Source organism: Fukomys damarensis, unplaced genomic scaffold (genome assembly GCF_012274545.1).
Source record: "Fukomys damarensis isolate Sample0158 unplaced genomic scaffold, DMR_v1.0_HiC HiC_scaffold_10, whole genome shotgun sequence".
NCBI lineage: Eukaryota > Metazoa > Chordata > Mammalia > Rodentia > Bathyergidae > Fukomys > Fukomys damarensis.
The window spans coordinates 27,770,543-27,791,402 of NW_022900922.1; positions in this window are offsets into that span (position 1 = coordinate 27,770,543).

Consider the following 20,860-nt stretch of genomic DNA (forward strand, 5'->3'; position numbering starts at 1 on the left):
CATCTAGTGAGTGCTTATTGGGTGTCTGTGATGTACAAGATGCTATTTCAGAATGGGAGATACCACAGACATCTACTTTTGTATGAGGATGGAAAGGTGTAGAAAATGAAAAATCAAAAAGCCCAAAAATTAAAAGATAAATTTTAGCAGGCATGAAGAAAGTAAGAGGGTAAAGGGAGAGAGCTACTGTGGAAGAATGGTCACACCCACAGAGGTAACATTTGGGCTGAGACATGAACGATGAGTTGGCCAAAGATCTGAGCCAAGAGCATTGTGGGATTGATACTGCATCCTGTACAGAGGCACATGGCTTCTTCCTCTCAGCCCAGTTCCTCAGCACCTAGCTGAAAGGGCTCTAGTCCAACAGATGTCTTCATGGCCTAGTCAGGGCTTTCTAGGCCAGCTGCCTGGGCCCCTCATGATTCCTATTCTCTAGGTGAGAGAAGAAAATGGAACTTGCTAACCCAGAGACGTAATAAGATGCTTCCATTGCTCCAGCACTGTCCTGTAGGCACTGACAGGGGAAGCACGCTTGGTTGGCAGCCTGAGAACAACTACCTCTCCTGGATCCGACTGCTCAGACGCCTAATCGGTTGGGTCCTCAAGTTGGACTACCTATATGTGACTTAGGTTTGCAAAGGAGACCAACAATGAGGCTTTGCTTTCCTCCTTTACCTTTCCACAGCGTTTTTAGCCATCATCTCATTTATACTTCAAACTGAAGTTGTTGCATGCTCACCTTGAATGGATGTGGAGTAAGAATCTCAAGCCAGGCAGGTCTGCCTCCCAACCTTGATTGCAGCACTTAATCATGCGGTAAATCCATTTGTTTCTTTGAAGACTGATTTCCTTGTCAGAGGTGATAACATTTATCTCACAGGATCTCAGGAGGATGCTTAGGGCAGTGCCTAGCACATGGTAAGTATCCGGTTAGTATGTTTATGGCAATGGTTGAGAGACTGGAGGGACAAAGTGACAGGTCACTAGCTTTATAGCCAGCATCTGCCTGTGCCAGGCTGGGTACTCTCCTCCAACCTCTCTCTGTGACTATGGAGGACACGAACAGTGAGCTGCAGTCATGTGCTGCTGCCCTACCTCTGCCAAATGTGTTAGCCATTCTCCTCTAAAGACTGATAATCATTTTAAGTGGTTGGTTCAGTTTTTCTAGCCTCTTTATAGAGAGAAATAAATTATTGCCCAATAGATTAATGGTTGTGTCAAAATGCCAAATTGGAAACAATAAGGGACCCTCTGGGGTCCACTGTCAGGACTGGGAAGTGCTGGTCAGTGGACTTGGTTTAGATAGAATCTCCCTTATGTCCGTGGCGTTTTTCTGTGACAGAGAAATAAAAATGGCAGCACTAGGACTCCTTGGCCTGCAAACATAGTTAGTTAGAGGCATAGGGCATCCATCCCTGGGCTCTTCCAAATCATGAGCTAGAATGTCACCATCCATGCGGAAACCAGTCCCCTGACTGCTGTGAACCAAGACTGCATGTAATGTGTGCCGCTATTGTCACCACAAGCACAACACTGGCTCAGGTTGTCCTGGCCGGTCTGGCCCAGCTTGGTTTCTCATAACCACGATGTCCTCCCTGTCCCCTTTTCCTGGAGGCTGTTTAGTCCCTCACTTTTCCACCTAGCCAGCCCTCCCTATCTGAGACTCTGTATCCTCGGATTCAACTAACTGGAAATGGAAAATACAAAAAAAAAAAAAAACATTATATCTGTACTGAACATGACAGACTTTTTCTTCTTGTCATTATTGCCTAAATAACGCAGTATTGTAACTATTTGCCTAGTATTTATAGCATGTTAGGTATCACGAGTCACCTAGAGTTGATTTAAAGTATGCGGCATCCTGGGTCAAAGTGGGAATCAGCCAGGGGAGGAGCTTGGTGTGAGAAAGGCCTCCCAGGAGGAGGGTGAGACAGCCTGATCAGGAGGGTCCAGCTCCTTCTGGGGCCGGCAGGGGCCAGGTTTGAATCTTGGTTCCTTGCCAGTGAGCATGGGAGCGGCATACAGATTAGTGGCTCTCCAAACATGTTGCTACCCTAATCTCTGTATCCCTACATGGCAAAAGGATTTTGCAGATGTGATTAAATTAAGGATCTTGAGAAGGGGAGATTATCCTGGATTATCTGAGTGAGCCAAACATAATCACAAGGTGCCGTCTAAGAGGAGGCAGGAGTTGAAAGGAAAGAGGTGGATGTAATGAGGGAAACTAGGTTGTGTGACATTGCCAGGTGGCAGGGAAGGCAGGCAGCCTCCAGGAAGTGGTGGCAGCAAGAAAACAGCTGGGCATGGTGCACGCCTGTACTCACAGCACTCTGGGAGGCTGAGGCAGGAGGGACACAAACCCAGCCTGGGCAACTTAGTGACTTAGCAGGACCTACTCTCAAAATAAAATTTACAAAAGGACTGGGGACATAGCCTAGTGTGAAGGCCCTGGGACACAGCTTTACCAATGCCCTAATTTCAGCCCTGTGGAACAGATTCAGACCTCTGACCTGTAGAACAGTAAAGCGACAGATCCGTGTTGTTCTAGACCTCTACGCTGTGGAGCTGTGTCAGAGCAGCGCTGGAACTCATGGGTTATGGGCATTGGTATCCCAGCGTCTCACTGCCTCCTGGCTGCAATGGAGTTGGGACAGCTTCACCATCCCAGTGCTGTTCTGAAAAGTGAGTGGAACAGCACAATGCTCAGTCTTGGAATCAAGCCCTGGGCATGGAAAGGGCTAAATTAACACACCACGTTAAAAAGTCTCTTTGTATTTCATAGGAAGTGGTGCAGTGGGAGAATTTCTAGCAGGAAAACGACAGGAACAGATTTATGTTGTGGACAGATCCAAAGCGGTCATGTGCAGAACTGTTGGGGTGGAAGAAGTTGTCCCTGTTGTCCTGAGGGGAAGACACCCCTAGGAAGCCTTTCCTGCCCCTCTGTCTTGCTATGCCACCAATCTGTACTTTGTTTTTGGTACTGGGGATTGAATTTAGATCCTTGCACTTGTGAGAGAGGCGGCGGAGGCACTGAGCTAAATCCCCGGCCCTTGTGCCACAAATCTGTAAAGGCCCAGTTACTACGGTGGCCAGTGCTTTTGCTACCAACCCTGGACATATCCCCCTCTTCTTCCTCCTTAGAAGAACCCCAATTTGGATCCAGTAGCCCCTCCCCATGCCCTCTGGGGCAGGGCTCCATCCTGTGTGAGCTGAAACAAGCCGACCCTCTGCCTTCTAGAGCAGCAGGAAATGATGCAAGAGGGGATGGCTGGGAGGACTGCTGTCCTTGGAGAAGTCCTGTCCACCTCCGACCCTGGCCACATCTGAATGTTACGTCCGGTGCTACTGTGGCCCCCTTGCTCCCAGCCTCCGGGTGGAGGAAAGCAAGACAGAGGAAAGAACTCCAGTCCTCCTTGATGATTTTGTTTTGTTTTTTTTTTTTCATGGTACTAGGGACTGAACTCAGGGTCTTCACACTACCCCCTACCCCTTTTAGAAATGTATGTGTTATTACCGGTTTATTTTTTATTTTTGGGAGTGCCAGGTATCAAACTCAGACCCTTGTGCTTACAAGGCAGATGACAGAACCAGTCAGCCAAATCCCTGGCTCCTCTTTTTAAAAATTTTGAAACAGGGTCTCACTCAGTTGCTAAGTTCCTTAGGTTGGGTTCAAACTTGCAGCCCAGCTGCCTCAGACTCTCAGAGAACTGGGATTACAGGCTTGTGCCACCATGCCTGGCTTTTGATGACATTTTAAAATCATCCATCATAAACACCCGAAGCCTTTTCCAAGGCTAGAAGTAAGCCGATTGCTTTGCCCTTACAGGTAAAAGTAGCCTCGAATATAAGGGAGATGGTTTCATGTGTTTATTTTTGTCTCCACCAGTAATGCCGTAAGCTCCTTGGTGGCATCCCCAAGTACCTGGACTGTGAGTGGCATCATCAATATTTTTTATTTGACTTTCCAGCCAGTGCTGATGACTGATGGGATATGGGATCACAGTGACTGGGCAGGATCCCCAGTGACTTCCAATTTGAGGCCTATGTGGCCAGGTGGAAGGTGGCACCATTCACAGAACTGGGAACTTGGGAACCCGTTGGGCACTTTGTTTTTTCCAATACTGGGGACTCAATCCAGAGCCTTGAGCATGCTAGGGAAGTACTATACCACCTAACTACATCCCCCAGGCTTTTAAAGCCTTTGAGACAGAGTCTCACTGAGTTGTCTAGGGTGGCCTTGAACTTGCTATTCTCTTGCCTCAGCCTACCAAGTAGCTGGGATTGCAGGAGTGCACCACCACACGTAAACCCCACGAGCATTTTATGGTGACCAATTTGATATCTTACCCCACTGGGTTCTTGGTTTTTACCATGGACCATTTGTGAAATCTGTGAGTAAGAGATCCCAAAGAGCGAGGCTAAGAGACGAAGACTTGGCCCTTTGCAATGCTTCACCTGCCCCATGTTCCCAAGGAGCCGGGACTCATTAGTCTTTACATATGGACTTCAGTCTCTCTCCACATTTGGTAAAATCACTCTCCACTTTGAGAGCCATCCTTCTCGTCAAACAGTGTCGGGGTTCTGCTGTTAAGGTGCCTCAGGAGAAGACTCTGGGAGACAGGCCATACAGGAAGGGGAAGCCCTTCCCAATCTAAATAAAATCAGTTTTCATTGCCAAATAAATACAGACTCCTCTGCCAGTCCACTTCCCACCCCATCCACCCAAATGTCATCACTTGAGCCTTGAGATTTGGGCTTCCGAAATGGCCTGGCCGCATACAGGGATGGCCACGCCAGGCTGCGGAAGACTTAAGCGCTTGGCCATAAGCTGCATCTGATCTGGGGGCTTCTTTTAGGCCTTGGATCCTGCAAGGCAGGTTTGGTGCCACTGAGCTAAATCCCAGGCCCTGTTACTGTTTTATGAACTACTGGGGGTTGAATCCAGGGCTGTTGCACTGAGCTATGTCCCCAGTTCTTTTCTTTTTTTTTTTTTTTTTAATTAAAGTTTGAGATAGAATATCACCAAGTTGCTAAATTGCCTAGGCTGGGCTAGAACTTGAAACCCTTCTGCCCCAGCCTCCCAGAGTTTTGGAGCTATGGACATGTTCCATGGCACTCAGCTTGCTTTTGGTTTTTTGTGTGTGTTTCTTTATATTTTTTAAAATGTACTTCTTTGTTTCCCTGATAAGCAGAACAAAGCCTCACCTCCCCTCTTCCCACAGTAACAGATGGCTGTGCCCTGCTCCCACCCTCTGCTCTCCTCTGCTTCCTCAGCCTGAGGAGTGTCATTGTCAGAGGTGTTGGTGCAGCTGTTGTCACCTCTGCTGTGTGACACTCACTGGCTTACAAGATGAGAATTTGATATCTGGATATACTATGAAATGGTTGCCATAATCAAGTCAATTGACACCTCCTTTGGGTACCATTTTGTATTTTGTGTGCTAAGAGTCTTTAGTATCTATTCTCGGCAAATGTCAAGTGCGTATACCATCCCCAGGCTGGGCATGCAATCCCCAGAGCTTATTGCTGTTATCAGTGAAAGTTGGGACCCCTGACCAGCACCCCCCTTTTTCCTGGCTACCCGCCCAGTTGGTGACCTCCTTCTGCTCTCTGCTTCTATGAATTTGACTCTTTTAGATCCCACCTGTGAAATCAGGCAGTATGTGTCTGTGTCTTATTTCATTTTGCAAAATGTTTTTCTCTGTCATCCGTGCTATTACGAATGGCAAGATTTTCTTTTTATGGCTGGATAATTTTTTTTAATTAATTGATTTTATTGGTGCATTTAAGGTATACAATTTAATGACATTCATCATTGGAAATTTGCACCTTTTCATAATCCATCTTGGCTCTTATATTTTCCTATGGCTGGATAATATTTGTTATGGTTTAGATGGCGAATGTAACTGCCCTTGTGTCCGCAGAGGGGAGGCTTTGGGAAGGATATGGATTATGGGGTTGCTGTACTCGTGCATACATTCACCCACTCACGAGTTCCACAGCTGAAGGTGCTGCTGGGAAGCAAGGCCTGGTTAGAACTAGGTCACTGGGACTGTGACCTGAAATGGTAGATCTTCACTGTCTCCACTCTGGTTTCACGCTTCTCTCTCTGCTTCCTGACCTCCGTGACGTGAGCAGCTTCCTCCGTTCAGCCCTTCCACCGTGCAGTTTCTGCTTTGGACTTGGCCAACTATGGACAGAAAACGTGAGCCAAAATAAACTTCTCCTTTAAGTTAAGAGTGTTGTGTTAAGAGTTTGAGATAGCTCAAAGAATTAGGATTAGAGGTTCCATGTGACCCAGCTATCCCTCTGCTGGGTATCTTTCCAAAAGAATTAAAAGGATCATATCACAGCGATATATGTATGTGCACCATGTTTATAGGGACACAATTCGTAATAGCTAAAACTTGGAAACAGCCCAAATGCCCATCAACCGGAGACTGGATAAAGAAGATGTGGTTTTGCTATAGAATGGAATACTACTCCACCATAAAAAATGAGAAACTAGAAACATTTATAGCTAAATGGATGCACATTGAGCCTACACTCTTAAGTGAAATAATAGGACACTGCTATCAGGCAGCTTAGTGAAGGCGACAGGGACAGGTTCTAGCCTGGCCCAGCCTGTACATCTCAGAGCAGAGGACAGTTGGAGAAGCGGAAGGGTGGGCTGAAATGTTAAACAACATCATCCAAGGTTCTGGTCCAAGCTGCTGCCTAGCATCATTTCCTCTTTCAGTGAGAGGCACTCATGCCTGTCCCATTGTTCAAGATGGCTTAGTCCACATCTAGGGTTACTTGCAACACAGGGCAGATGGGAGATTCCACCTGTTCTCTGACTCCCAGCTTTGCCTGTGCTGGAAATTATTATTATTATTATTATTTTGGTACCAGGGATTGAACTTGGGACCTTGCACTTGAGAGGTAGGTGGCAGCAAAACTGAGCAAAATCCCCAGCCCTAGGAATTTTTTTAACCGATTGTTTTTAATCTCCAAATTACAACATAGAAGATGAAATTTTAAAAATTAAGTATACTGTCTTAAACATACTCAAGATAGTCAAAAGATCAGAAATCTTACAAAGAAAAAAATCTTTATGAAGAGAAACAAATTGAGATAAACACACATACGGTGCCTGAATTTCCAGTCAGCAGAAAGAAGGTGAAATTTTTGAAAATGCCTATTCATAAAATAATAAAAATGCTTTAACCTTCCAGGCTGTATTTATTATTAGATAAAAAGGCTCCCATTATTTGCAAGGGACAAAAAATTTTAAAAAGATCCAAAGTGACAGCTTTGGTTCTGGTTGTTTCTACTAATAATACCTTTTTAAAAAAAAATTCAGGGGTTTATATGCTAATATGGCTCACTATATAGATCTTTGGGAGGCAAATCTCAAATGCTCAATCAGTCACTATGGTTTCCATTGCATAAAACCCCAGCGGACCTGCTCTGCCCAGGTAGGGAGAGATTTTTGAGAGTTTTTCTCACTGTGAGGATCATTTTAATGATCTCTGTATCCTTGAGTCACACCGTAATGAGGGTGCCCTTGCTGGATAAGAAAATGGAGGCTACAGGACCAGAGCTGGATGAAGGTTCTAAACATTTTTCATTATTAAAGCCCTTGTCTCCCCAATGGGGAAAGATGGATGTGTGAATTCTTCCTGTCATTGTTGGGTTGGAGCGTTATAGTCTCATGAGCGTTTCTCCTAAATTATTCGTGATAGACAATTCGAATAATGTAATGAAGCGTCACTTTCTTTTTTCTTGTTTGGTACCGGGGATTGAACTCGGGTCCTTGTGCTTACAAGGCAGGCCACCGAAATGTCACTTTCTTATTAACCAACTTTCACAATTATCAACATTCTGCCAATTGTGTTTCATCCACCCCCCTCTTGTGGGCATTAGTTTGAGTCTGGGGGAGTTGTATTATAAAGCAAATCCCAGATTACATAAATGCTTTAAAATGTTTCGCTATGTGTCTCTGATAAACAAGGGCCACAAAAACAAAGCAAAACCCAACACAGTTGTCCACAAAAAATCAACAGTAGGTTGCAATATTAGCCAAAACATTCTGTGGTCAACTCTCTCTAATTATGTAAAAATACCTTTTTATCAACTGATGTGTTCTAATCAAGATTTAATAAGACCTACATATTGGTTATACTTTGATACCACATTGGTATATGGTTGATATGTTTCTTGAGTCCTCCTCTTTTTCTCTTGTATTAAAAATATTTTTATCGTTATGAAAGATGTCAAACATACACCAAAGTTCATAGAGAATAGTAAAGAGCCAAGGGATCATGACCCAGATTGAATACTTACAAATCGATGATATTGTTTTGTCTATCCCATTCCCCACCTCCTTTCTTCCGCCTAATATATTATTTTTATTTCTTTATTTATTTGGTACCGGGGATTGAACTTGGGTCCTTGTGTTTGCGAGGCAGGCAGTGGAACCACTGAGCTAAATCCCCAGCCCTAATATATTATTTTAAAACAAATCCAAGACTGTATATAATTTCAAAGGTAAATATTTCTATATGTATCTCTGAGTAGTTTTTTTAAAAACCCCACATCTATGAAAATTCATGATTCCTTGATATCTATGACCACTGTGTGGAGATCTAATTACCAAATATACCCGTACCGGACAGCATGACAATCTAATTAATGTTCATGAGCTGACTAAAGCGTTGAGAGCTTTGAGCACTTGGTTTCAGTCTTCGGAATTTGGTGAGCAATTCTCAGGGCCTTCAAAGATGTTAGATATACAATAATTTGACTTCCAGATAAGAGGAACTTCTATTGATCTAGGGAAAATGGGACCTTAGGACTGCCTGTAAAGATATATGATGATAGGAACTCAATACACTTCTATCTATTCTTGAAATGCATATCACACATATATAACACACACACATACATTTGTATGTGATTTTTCAGCTTGGTGATGGGAAAACAAAAAGTCTATATTATTAGTTTAAAAAATGGAAATTAAGAATTCCAAATAGCTGGGACTACAGGTACCCAGCAATTTACACATGGGTTCAATGCACAGGGCAACAAGTGCTTCTGATTTATTTCAGATATACACAAATATCACACACACATACACACACACACACACACACACACCCATAAGAACATGGAATTGTTTGTGTATGATTTTGGTGGGGAGGTACAGGGAATCGAACTGAGGACCTTGCGCTTGCAAGGCAGGCATGGTGCCACTGAGCTAAATCCTTGGCCCTTGATTTTAAGAATAATATAAAAATAACCATATTGTTATTTTAATCAATATTATGTACAATTTTATTTGTCAGCTCAATACCTCAATAAGTACCTCAGTAAATCTGGAAACAAGTTACATTCCTGAGATCAATCCATATGTTATCTACAACTGTAGTCTGTTCCTTTTCTCTGGTGTAGTATTAGTTTAAAGATACTGTCTTTTATTTGTCCATTCTGCTAATGGACATTTAGGTTGTTTCCAATAATTCTCTACAGCAATCTATTCATCAACAACTATCCCAGTATGACCTTTCTATGAAACTCTGCCAAAAATTTTCAGTAAAATGTAGAACTTCTAAAAGTGGAATTATCAGATCACAGAGTATGTACATACTCAGTTTTATTGGATACTGCCAAATTGCTTCTGCAAAGGCTGTGACAATTTGTACTCCCACCAGCAATGTATGAGACCCCTGTTTGCCCACATCTGGATTGATGCTTGATATTTTTAGGTTTGTTAATTTTTGTCAGTCTCATGTCTCATGGAAATAGAATCTCATCCTGATTTAATTTGCTTTGCTCTGGTCTAGTGGTCACTTATGTTTCCTGTTCCACGAGTTGCCTATTTATTTCTTTTACCAATTTTTCTATTGGGTTATTTATATTTTACTTAGTCACTCAATGGGATTCTTTCTATGGAATGGGTACTATATGATGCAAATACTTTCTATTTGTCATTTATCATTTAAACTTGATTATAATGTATTTCAGTTTATGTTGTATGTCTGTGTGCATGTGTCTGATTTTAAAAATATTTTCTATACCTATAAATATTCTCCCATATTATATTCTAAAAAGTTCTAAAGTTTTGTGTGTGAGGCATGAAGAGGAAATCCAATTTAATTTCTGTTTTGGAGAGTGAGATATTGTTAAATCATTTATCTACTGCTGTGTAGTAATGTGCCCCAAATGTGGCAGCATAGATCATGTATTACCTCCTAATCAATAAGCATTTATTATCAATGAGCATTTATTATCTCCTGATTCCTGAGGGAATCTGGGAGCAGCTTAGCTGGGTGGCCCTGGCCTAGAGTGTCTCATGAGGCCATAGTCGTCCTGCTGTAGATGGAATATTTATTGTTTATGTTCCCTCAGAATTCACAGGTTAGGCCCAAATCCCCAGTGTGTGAAGTAGGGCCTCTGGGAAGTTTAGATGAGATTCTGAGAGTGAAGCCTCATGGGTTCAGGGCCTTTCTAAGAATAGGAAGAGACCAGGCCACTGTCCCTCATTATGGAAGGATACAACCTGTCAGGAAACAAGTCCTTATCAGACACTGGATGGCCCAGCACCTTCGTATCTCAGACTCTAGACACCAGAGCTAAGAGAAACAAAATGTCTGTTGTTTAAGCCACACAGTCCATGGCATTTTATTTGGGCAGTGCAAGTGACCTGAAAAACATCTGCAATCTGTGGAGGCAGGTAGGATGTGGGAGAGGAGATTAGCTTCCAAGATGGCACCCTCACATAGATGTTGACTAGAAGTCTCTGCTCCTTCTCGCAGGGCCTCGCCACAAGGCTGCCTCAGAGGCCTTATTATCTGGCAGCTGGCTTCTCGAGTGAGCAATCCATGTGTGATAGAAAGCAGGTGAGAATGAGCAGAAAGCTGCAGACCTTGTATGACATAGCTTCTAAAGTCACACACTATCACTTCTGCTCTGTTCTAGTCATTAGAAGTGAGTCACCCAGTCCACTCCCACTCAACGGGAGGGGAATTCCATTCCACATCTTAAAGGGAGGTGTGTCAAAGAACTGCAGCCATTGAAATTCACCATAGATCTAAAAAGTCATTTACTCCACCTTATCTTGCTTTACTTCAAAGCAGTGATGTACACTGACACTTTTGCTTTCATCAGGTTCCCCCATGAGCGGACATCTGAATGGACTCTGTGCTGATCCATTGATTTATTTATCCAATCCTGCATCAAGGCTGCTCTTTATAGATCTGGATGTGTGAAAGGCCCCTGTGTATAAACCACACCTCTGTACTCCCCCTGAATATAGGCTACCTTGCGACTTACTTCATGATTAGGATGAGATAGAAGTGAGATTGTCAGTTTCTGGCTTAAACCTTAGGCGGGTGAGCTTTTAATTATGTTTTCTTGGTGCTTGGAGCCACCATGTATGGTGTGGCTATCCTCCTGGTAGGACCCACAGGGAGACAGAGAATGGGATTGGAGAGGGCCTGAGACTGCTAGAAAAAAACAGAAGCCTGGCATCTTAGTTGCCATAACATGTACAGTGTAGGAACTGAAGCTGAGGAAGGCAGTGGGAGATGAAGAGGAGACTTCTATGAAGAGACCAAGATTATTCTTGATAGCTGGGAAGAGGTGGGACTACAGCCTCATGAGCTATGGTCACGGGGCATCCCGCGCACCCTTTATTTATAGTGCCGGAAGGCGGGGTAACTAGTGCCTTGTGGCTTAGGCAGAGCATGATTATCTCATGATCGGGACATGCACAGAAACGGAACGAGGATACATAATGTTAACTTAACTGTCTCCTGGGGCTGTGACATCCAGGACCTACAATCTTAGTCAAACAGACTCTACAGAGGAGAAGGGGAATAGGGAAAGGGAAAAGAAGAAGGGCCACCTTTAGGCTCTGCCTGTGGCACTTTGTGACCAGCTAATTCCAGCCCAGAAGTAGCCACCAGCTTGACCTCCAAGACCAAGAGGGCCGTCTCTCGGAGCCCTCCCTGCACTGCCTGCTCACAGTGGTTGTGATTGTTTAACCTTAATGTTTTGGAGAGGTTTGTTGTATACCGACTGATCATTTAAACAGCTCTTTCCCTATCCATGTGTATATATAGATCTATAGATCTATATATATAAATTTTTTTTTTAAATCTTAGGATTTGGGTATATAATGTCTCCCAAATGTTCTTGAGTTGAAGTTGATCCCCAAGGCAGTGATGTTCACAGGTGAGGCTTTCGACAAGTGATTGGACCACGAGGGCTCTGATCTGATGAAGGATGAAGTCATTGATGGGGTCACCGTTTAATGGCTTTCTTGGGAGGGGGCAAACACTTAGGAGGTGAGGCCTGGTTGGAGGAAGTTGGTCACTGGGGGCGTGTCCTGGGAGGAAGGGTCTATCTTGTCCCAGACCCCGCCTTCTTTCTCCATCTCCCGGTTGCCAGGAGATGTTTGCTCTGCCGCGTGCTTCCTACCATGCTGTTCTGCCTCACCCCAGGCCCAGAACCAGAGAGCCAAGGGACTGTGGCTGAAATTTTTTCCGCCTTTAAATTGACTTTCTCAGGTATTTTGTCATAGTGCCAAAAAGACTGCCCGACATACCTTGTGTTGATTTACATGCCTTATTGTTTCTTCTGGAGAAGAAATCTGAATTTTTCTTTTATCCAAGTATTGAGCTTTTCTTTTTTCTTTTTCAACAACTTTCTATGTTTTTCCTCCAAAGCTCTGATCAACATCATTTCCTTCTTCTAAAAAATAATTTCTTAAAATATATTTTATTTTTGGCTGGCACATAATAATTGTGCCTATCTGTACTGTACAGTGTGACATTTCAGTACATGTTTATAATGATCAGATCAGGGTAACTGGCATAGCTAGCAGAGCAGACATACAGAATCAGTATATATTTTTCTTTACTACATTTTCTAATTGGTTATTTTTTAAAAGAAAAAAACCTTTTACTAGTGACATCTTATTTATTTAAAGTTGTTTGAACCTGTTATCTCTCTTTTAAGTGAGATATTTGATTAGTCATTCAATTATTTTAGGGATTATTGGCATATTCACATTTGCTTTGTTTCCCTTGGATCTATTGGTCATTTTATAAAGGTTTTCAAAATTATAGGCAAGAATTTGATTATAGCATTATTGGTCCCTTATACGGTTTTGCTTTTTCTCTTTCCAGATATTTGTCTATTTTATTATTTTTAGTTTTTAATTGATAGCATTTTGCTTTCATTGGTCACTTTTATATTCTTGGCTTTCAATTCTATTATTCTTGCTTTTTATATCTATTTCTTTTCTAGATTTTTCTACAGTACCATTTTCTCTTTCTAGATTAAGTTGGATGCTTAATTTGTTAAATTTCAAATCTTTTATTATTTTAAAGAATATGTTTAAATTCTGAACTTCCCCTTGAGTACAATTTTAGCTGTACCCCATCAGTTTGGTTTAGGGGTATGCATGTGTGGTGGGTGTCCTGGGGATGGAGTGCAGGCCCTGGCATGTGCCAGGTGAGAACTCTACTGCTGAGCTTTATTTCCAGCCCTCCTCATCTATTTTTATATGCGTGGACTCATTATATCTCATTTCTAAATATTTTTCTTTTCATCATGGTTTCTTTTTTAATCCAGAGGTTACTTAGAATAATATTTTTAATTGTCAGATTTATGAGGTGGAAGAATATATTTCTACTGTTGGTCTCTATTTTCAGTGCATTGCGGCAAAGGAACACGATCTGGTGATGACAGGCCTTTGGAATTTCTTCTGGTTTCCTCTGTGGTCTCATAAATGGCCAAGTGTGTAAACATTCTGGACAGGCTTATAAGGAACTTGTTGTCAGGGCCGGGCTGTGGCTCAGGTAGAGCACATGCTGAGCCTGTGCTGGGTTTAAATTCAGCATCAAAAAGACACACACACACACACACACACACACACACACTCACAACCTGTTTATTTGGTGAAGTCTGCTCTAAAATTTATTGGTGTCATAGTACACAATAAATAGTTATTGTTTGGAAAAGAGAAGGAAATCAGGAATTGGCGGAATATACTAGGGTTCCTAATTTTTCATTTATTTAAAAATTTAAAAGAATTTAATCACCACATAATAATTATACATATTTATGGGTACAATGTGATGAAATACTCTTAATTTGAATTGCAAAGGCCATGTCCTTCTCTTAACTGCAAATTAAAATTTTAAATAGCATTTTAGCTTTCTGCCAGACTGTTGCAAAGGGGTCCTGTGTGTGTGTGTGTGTGTGTGTATGCACGCATATGTGAGTGAAATCTGTGTAAGTGGCATGTTAATGATTTGGGATGCTAAGTAGTTTCCCAAGGCATTTATTGACCTGCCCAGAAAGAGTACCACGGTGCTTCCCGTTTATTTATTCACCAATAATATCATTTGCCCCATCCCCCTTGCCAGGCTAATCAAGACAATGGAGTATTAAACTGACTTAACATTTCTGCAGAAATCTTGTACAGCAAGGTGCCAAGGACCTCAGGACTCACACCTCAGGAAGAAGTTTCTGTGTTGTGCACACAAGCTTCTGTGACACCCAAGCCCCAGTGCTTTTCCAGTGGCCTCCCTGTAGTCAGTTTCACTTTCTGTGGCTTCACATAATAACTGTTCAACCTCGGTCTGGAAGCATTCAATGGAAAAGTCCAGAAACAAACACTTCATCGGTGTTAAATAACTTTTATTACAGCATCTTGTTATAATTATTCTACCTTTAGCTATTTTTAATCTCCTGCTGTGCCTAATTTATACATTGATCTTGATCATCAGTATGTATATACAGTATAGGAAGAACACACATACCACTTAGAGGGTTCAGGACAGTCCGAGGTTTGTGGCGTCCTCCAGTGACATAGAACATGTATCCCAGGCCAAGAGGAGCACTGTACTTCCGGTTTACTCTCCAAAGCCTGGAATTGGGGGATGGTGCTCCCAAGAGTGACCGTGTCCCTCTAGCCTGGAGAGTGACCCAGAGAAGAAACCTGCTGCTCTGTATCATTGAGTCAGCTACTATTTGCGGTATTTCAGTGGACTTGGGACCAGCTAGGCACATTTAGCTCCTCCCTTTGATGAATTCGCATATAGAATTCAGCCAGATGTGGGATTGGAGAGGGAAGAGATTTCCAGCCATGAGACCGGAACTGTTAGTTAATACATTTTCCTCATTACAAATATAAGAAAAAAAAAAAAAGAAAGGAAACACAGAAATGTAGACCGAAGTCGGTTACTTTTCAATTTTTAGGCAATTCTTTAAAATACAGGTACATGGTGATATGCACAACACAAATGTACTTCATGATATCGAATATTTGTATACTTCAAATGGTTAATTTTCCTGCTATGTGTATTTTGCTACCATGAAAAGGCAAAAACAAATTGAGATGCTTCTCAATTTACAATGGCGTTACATCCTGATACATCCATTGTGAGTTGAAAATACTGTAAACGGACAATACATGTAATGCACCTAACCTATCAAAAGCAGAGCTTAGCCTTGCCAACCTTAAACATGCTCAAAACACTCATCCCGGCCTACAGCTGGGCAGAGCTTAGTTTATACTACAGTGTTCAATATCTCCTGTAGCTCATCAGGTCCCTGCCTCCCCAGACGTTGACAACACAGCCACTGCAATGCCAGCTGTTGTCCAACCTGATCTCCTGGCTGACCTGGGAACTGTGACTGCTGCCACCGCCTCGGGCTCAGCAGAGATGATCGGACCGCATTTTGCTACTCAAGGAAAATATCCAAATTCATAATTCCAAATACAGTTTTGGGTGAATGCTTATTGCATCATTGTAAAGTCAAAAAATCCTGAATTGAACCATCCTCAGTGGGGGACCAGCTGTAGTTGTAACAATATTATGGATGCAATATTGTCTTGGCCTTCTAAACCTAACATTATACAGTAAGCATTTCCTTATGCTATCGCATGACCTTCAAAATGTTTCAGTGCCCACATGGCTAATTTATTCATTCAAGAGGTTTTTGTTGTCTCTCAGTGCGATATCAAGTAGTGTTTTCAGCTCAGAGCATAGCAGTAAATGAACCAGCAAACCCTCTGCCCCCAAGGGCTTACATTCCAGCCTGAGGAACAATGAAGGAGGAACTAGATTCAAAGATGGTGGCAAGTGCTACCAACGAGCAACTGTGGGGGTTTGGGAAGGATTGCTACCTTCATAGGGTGGGGCAGTGCAACAACTGAGTTGACCCCAAAGGGCCAAAAGTGAGCCAGCAGAGTACCAAGGGCAGAGGGAAGAGTTCCCAGGAGAAGGGACAGAAAATGCAAATGTCCCGAGGCAGGAGAGAACCAGGCAAGCCTAGGGATCCTGAGGACGTGAGTGGACTGGTGCAGAAGGTGGACTCACTGAGCCCAGAGCCTCCTGGGTCCCGCCAAGAACTTTAGCTGGTATAGAAAGTGGACCTGGGAAAGCTCTGAGGACTTGGGACAAGTGCAGGTTGGGAGAGACCCAGGGTGAGTGTCAGCCCTGTTGGAGGCTACAGCAGGAGGCAGGGCAAAGACGAGGAGGGCCGATCCTTCCTGTGTGCATGCCCCCAAAGAGCAGCAGCCAGAGCAGAGCACTGCTGTTCCTATCTGGATGGCAGCCTGCGTGAGCCCACACTAGGGCAAGTGCGCTTCCCTTCTGGGGAGGGACAGAGCACCTGCTGGTTTGTTTGGGGCTGGGAGAGTGGGGGGCAGCACAGAGAATAGCGGCCTCAGTGTCTGTTAAGTTCAAGGGCGGCATGCATCTGATTTTGGGGTCAGGTGATTTGGATCAAATGCTTGCCTTTATGACCAAGGATTTTTTTTTTAACTTAAAAAAAATCAGTTTCTTTCTTTGCAATCACCGGAATCATTGTGCCCACCTGAATGAGCCAGGAGGAGAACGTAGGCAAAGTGCTTAGCTGTGTGTCCCACGTGTGGCAAGCACTCGGTAAGTGGCTGTTACCAACAACAAAAAAGCAAAGAGGTGAAAGTACTCAGAATCGCTGCTGCAAACAAGTGCAGGAATAATCTCAGTGTTGTGGATGTTGGAGCTATTTGGTAGCACTGCCAGAGGATCTGTGGCAGTCGTAAGAATTCCACTTTTCAGCTTGGTAAATACATACTTCTGCAAAGGGCCACAGTGTGCCATTCCACAGAGGCTAAGATTTATAAGGACATTGGGTATTTATGGGTCTTAGATAAAAATAACCAAAGCCAGTTCTGCTTTGTGTCAAAAAGAGCAAAAACAAACCTAAAAAGCAAAACTCTCTTTTATATTTCATTAAAATATGAACATATTTCCTAAAACTGTGGAAGCCAATAAGCCAAATTGTTTATAATACCTGTGCCAGGATAGACAGAGAAAAGCTGATTTCATCTCATTCGTTTTGGAAAATTGTGTAATATCTACAAATGACTTTAACAGTGAAAATATGAAAATTTATTAAACTAAATTAATATAAGAAATTCCATTTTAGCATCACCCTAGAGGTAGAAGTAAAAAATGAACCCTTCTATTTTTATTTCTAAAAGGTGTAGAATGTCCTAAAAGTTGGAGACACATGGCAATTATTTCAAATGACATTCACATGAGTCTAAAAATCTTCACCTAGATGCACATAAAATAGAGATTGACCGCCAAATCATAGATCGCAAAGTGTGTTAGCTTCCTGTCCCTATAAGGAAACACCGTAGCACTTGTAAAGGGAAAAGGTTATTTTGGGTCACAGTTCTGAAGGCTGCAGTCCAAGTCTGGGCAGACCCATTGCTTTGGGTCTCCGGGGGTCGGGTCAGGTGGCAGTGGCAGGGAGCACACAGAAAACTGCTCCCCGTGTGGCCAGGAAGCAGAGGAGGAGGAAGAGGCTGGGGTCTCACAGTCCCCTTCATGTGCACCCCAGTGCCTCAAGGCCTCCCACTAGATTCCAGCTCCTAAAGGTTCCACCACCTCCCAGTAAGCCACCCTGGGGACCATGCCTTTATCACATGGACCTTTAGGAACATTCAGCATCCAAACCATCAAGGCAAAAGGAAGTCTTAGGGTTATTCTCACACTGCCTTACAGTGTCAGAATGTCAGGCTGTAGTGGGGTGTGATTTGGGATCCAGAATTTAAGAAGTTTCACATGAAGAACATGAAGAGAAACATGTAGACAGCCAGGGGTGGCGGCACAGGCCTGTAATCCCAGCTACTCAAGATGCAGAGGCAGGAGAATTGCAAGTTCAAGTCTAGTATGGATAGGTTAGTGAGACCCTGTGTTATAATAAAAAAATAATTGCCCCCTTCCTCATGCTGGGGTGACTGCAGTGGTCTCTGTATGGGGCCATGTCCTGAGCCCCTCCCAGGTCACCCTCCCTACCAGAGGCTGAGTGACGAGGGTTCTAAAACACTGCTCTGATTTTCCATTCTGTGCTTTAAATCTCTCAGCAATTCCCATCATGCCTTGGCCACCTCCACAGCAGCCCTTCCCTCCCGAGGGGTACCTGCCATCACCTCTCTGTCTAGAGAGCTCTCCTTTCTTCTGGCTGACTCCAGTCTGTCGCTCAACACCAAGGTCAGCTCTTCTCTCTGCACCTCTCCACAGGCTTCCCCTTCTGCTTGCCAAGGCCTCTTGTTCCCAAGCCAGCCAGAGCAGCCCCTCCAGGATATTGAGTTGTGTCATAACCAGCCCGAGGGCTGGGCCCTGTCCTGCCCAGCCTGGCATTGCCAGTGCCAAGATCATTCCTGCACACCACATTTGGCAGTTCTGAGAACCTAATAAATATTAATTGTACTGTATCAGTCTCTTTTCTGTTGCTAACAGAACACTACAGCGTGGGTAAATGGGAGGAAAAGAGGTATATTTTGGCTCAGTCTTGGTCCAAGGTTGAAGGCCCATGTATGGCGATGGGCTTCCTGCCCACAGTTCAAAGGTGCAGGGCATCACATGCCAGAAATAGGGCACACAGATGTGCATTGCATGGTCTCTCCTTTTTTTTTTTTTGGTGCGGGGATCAAGCTTGGGACCTGTGCTTGCAAGGCAGGTGGCAGAGCCACTGAGCTAAATCCCCAGCCCTAGGCCTCTCCTTTTAATAAAGACAGCAGGATTCAGTCATGGGGCCTCTGACCGATGACTCTGCTAACCCTAATCACCGCCCAAAGACCTCATCTCTCAACATAGCAATCAGATTAGATTTAACTCTAATACCTCAAACGGGGGCTGAATTTCAATGCACAAAACTTTGGGGTGCAACACAAATCATCCCCAAACCATAGCATTGGCTTTCCCCATAATAACACTTGATTGTTGGGAGAATGTGCAAGCATTCATTCAACAAAGGTACACTGAGGGTCTAGAGGGTGTCATGGACGATTTTAGGTGCTGGGCATTCAAGAATGAGACACACCCACTGCTGATCTCAGAGTTGGTCACGTGTCTAGGCAAATGGATAATAAACAGGTCTGTCATACAGTTCGAAGCAGGATTAAGAGCTATAAAGAAAAATAAAGCTGGTTAAATGGTCAGGCAAGGCAGTGGCCTGAATAAAGGGAGAGTGAGTCCTGTGTGTGTGTGTGTGTGTGTGTGTGTGTGTGTGTGTGTGTGCATGCGTGTGTGTGAACGAAGGTGTCAGGCAGGGGAAACAGCTGAGACAAGAGCATGCCCAGACTACAGCTCATAACACGCTGGAATGCAAGGAGTAGGGTGATAAATGGAAGGCACTGAGATAGGCGAGCACAGGGGCAGGGCAGGAGGGCCCTTCAGGTCAGCTGAGTTAAGCTCTATGGGAACCACTGGTAGCTGGCAGGGCGTCGTCCGACCCAGCTTCTGAAGGTTCCTTCTGGCTCCTGAGCAGAGGATACAGACTCTGAGTGGCAATACTGAAGCAGGTTGCACAGTGAAGACAGCAATCCAGACCCTGACCATGGTTGACAGAGACACCCCGACACTGGGTTGGGGAGAAACTGTCAGACCATGAGCAGACGCGCTGCTCCTGCTGTAGAGGGTTCGTGGTGGGATGTAGCCGACCTTCCTGGGGTCAGGGCTTTGGCCAACTGGGGGCTGATGAAGCTCCTGTCCTGCAGGAAGGAACATTTTGAAGGTCTGGGAGGAAATGAGGCATTCTGTTTTAGATCTGTACGTTTCAGTTGCTGCTAGGATTTGGTTTTATCTTCTATGAAATGAGGATGATAATGATTAATGTACATATTTGTAGCAAGACTCAGATGGGCTCCTTCTTTTGATGCTATGTGGATGGAAGGTCTATTTTTAGTCGCACTGAAGCTAGGCTAGAGTTTCCTTTAAAAGAGCACAGGCAAAACTCGTTCTTGCTGCCTGTGTACAGTTGTCTCTCACATCCGGAAGTGATGCTGGTAACAGGCCGCCCTCCATGTTTATTTAGTGTTTATAGCAGCATTATATGGGTTATAGGTGCAGGATAGCATTTATACAGAACACTCCAATAGGTTATAAGGAATAAATGAATAATTTACAATACATGTTATATACATTTATTTATGGAGAGCGTTTCTATAGGTGCATTAAGTATAAGGCAGATTCATAGGATCCTCTGAGGTCTCTATTATCACCTTCAATTTGCAGATCGAACTGAGGCACAGAGGCTCAGGAATGTGTGTCCCGGGTCCTATGGTTAGTGCGTGGCAGATCAGGCGTCAGGCCAAGCTCGGGTCTGCTCCCACACTCCTTGACCAGCCTCGGGTTCGAGGAGTCCTTCTGGCCATCTCGGACACGTGACTGTCGACCCCCCTCCGACACCCAGGTCCACGTCCCTGTCCCGGAGGCGGTGCCGCCTCTGCGCAGTAATAGCGGGTCTCAGCCCTCCTCAGGCCAACCAGCACCCAGTGTCCTTTTTACCTGTCCCGAGGTCA